Source organism: Montipora capricornis, chromosome 11, assembly GCF_036669925.1.
Source record: "Montipora capricornis isolate CH-2021 chromosome 11, ASM3666992v2, whole genome shotgun sequence".
Lineage (NCBI taxonomy): Eukaryota > Metazoa > Cnidaria > Anthozoa > Scleractinia > Acroporidae > Montipora > Montipora capricornis.
This window is the reverse complement of record NC_090893.1, coordinates 30,948,773-30,951,272: the sequence shown is the minus strand read 5'-3', so window position 1 is coordinate 30,951,272 and position 2,500 is coordinate 30,948,773.

Here is a 2,500-nt window from a genome sequence, read left to right as displayed (position 1 = left end):
AAAGGGGAGGGATGCTGGTCGGAAATTTTACATTAAACACTTAAAGGAGACCAATTTGGGCGTGGCCCAGGCGTTTTTTAACCCCTAAAAGAGATCATATTATAACACAGAAAAATACGAAATACACCGACTTTTAATGATGTCAAAGACATTATCATCTGATACTTTCACTTGCGTGAAGGAATATAAAAGTGTAAATATACACTTTTATATTTCTTCGCGTGCAGGTTTTGATTGCGTTTTGCCCAAAACATTCTAAGTTAGACCAAAATCCGAAATTTACACCCCTAAGCGAGATGACGAGAATCCCTCCCCTTTTTATATGGGCGTTTCCCCTCCCCCTCCCCTCGGGCACTGCCCTTCCATATCGCGACGTTGCACCAAAGAGAAAATTCGTCGATGTCCCTAATTCACCTTGCTGGCCCTGGGAATTGTTGTCATCTGCACTGACTTCGTCACTACTTTCATCAAATTCTTGCTGGCCTTTATCATAGTCACTAGCTTCTCACTCATTTCATGCTCGTTCAGATCTTCATGGGGTCCTTCATCTTCATCCACTCCGTACTCTATGGCCGTTTCGCGGCTATAGAGTGCTGTCATGTGACTTCTCCGGGAATTGAGCTCTATTATCAGTTGAACGTTTTCTTTTGTTTCGGAAGAAAAACAAGGTTACTGATCACGTGAGTGAAAACAGGCATCTCGTACCCTATGGGACCTTACATTCTATTTATCAGGCCCTAGTACAACTTCACTTCAACTACTGCAATATTGTTTGGAGAAACTGTGGAGTAACTTTGCAGGACAAGCTGCAAAAACTACAAAACAGAGCAGCCCGTGTCTTGACCTACTCTAACTATGACGCTCAAGTCAACAATTTATTTGAACTCTTAAGATGGAAATCCCTAGTCTCTCAAAGGCAAATTGAAAGAGCAACAATGGTATATAAGTCCCTACAGGAACTAGCACCTGAATATCTATGCTCGAAAATTGTCCATCGCGATTCTGGTTATTGTTTGAGAGACTCTGTGAATAAGGTAAATGTTCCGCAACCGCGTAAAAACTACTGCAAAAAACAACTTTAGCTATTTAGTGGCGCAGTTTTGTGGAAGAGTTTGCCATTAGAACTAAGGAAAGCAGAGTCCCTCAATCAATTCAAACGACTAATTAAAGAGGTCATCTTAGCTATTATTCTAAACACGGCATTCATGGAAAGCAGCTTTTATTGTATGATATTGAGTAAGATAGTTAATGTAGTTTACATAGTTTTATCTGTAAATTTTTAATTGTACAAATTTTTTTTTTATATTGTACCGTGGTTAAATAAAGATTAAATAAATAAATAACGCTCTATTCGAGATCAATTGCCGGAGCCCAAATAGGACAAATTGGAAAACCCAAAAAGCACATCGGATAACAAAACCGAAAAACTGCTCGATTTTTTACGAAAACGAAAAACCCACAAACCGCAATGAACACCAAAACCGAAAAACTGAAGTTTTTGGCACAAAAACCGAAAAACCGATCTATGAAATAGCCAAAACCGCAAAACCGAAAATCCCGATGTCCCCCTCATCAATCCTATTGTAACTGAAGTGCCTTGTGTAGAGCAGCTGCCTGACCCAGTAGAGAAAGAAATTCCAAATTTGTATCCGGCGTGTGCTGTAACCTGTGCTACAGTGTATGGGTAAGAAGAAATTAAGTGATGAAGATAACAATGTTGACATAGCAGATACCTTCATCAGTCAAGTTTTCGAGGAAGCTGTAGCAAAGAATTTGTCTGGAACAAAGTCATTAGAAGATGATGATGATATCAGCAGTTTGAGGACGGATGCTGAACTGAATTCTAGACCACACCTCATAGCTGAGCAACATACTAGAGACTCAGTGATCTCGCCTTTATTCCAGAGCACAGTTAACGAAAATGAAGTTTCACAGAATCCTGTTTGTTTCTTTACAAAAAACGGAGTTTTGATGAGAAAATGAAGACCACTGGATGTTTCAGCGGACGATAAGTTGATAGTTGTGCCGAAAGTTTACAGACCAGAAATTCTAAGCATGGCACATGAAACCCCCTTGCCTGGTCACATGGGCGGCAACAAGACCCAACAAAGAATTTTGAGTCATTTTTATTGGCCAACTTTAAGAAAAGATGTAGTTGATTTTTGCAGCTCATGTCACGTTTGTCAAGTAGTAGGGAAACCAAATCAAACCATACCAAAGGCACCACTGCAGCAGATCCCAGCAATCAAGGAGCCCTTCAGCCATATCATTGTTGATTGCGTTGGTCCACTACCGAAGACGAAATCTGGAAACCAATACCTGCTGACAATCATGTGTGCATCTACCAGGTTTTCCGAAGCAATACCCTTAAAAAATATCAAGGCTAAGACCATTGTTAAAGCTTTAACCAAGTTTTTTCGATGGTCCGTCTTCCTAACTCAATCCAGTCAGACCAAGGTTCAAATTTTATGGCAGGCATATTTCAGCAAGTCATGAACGA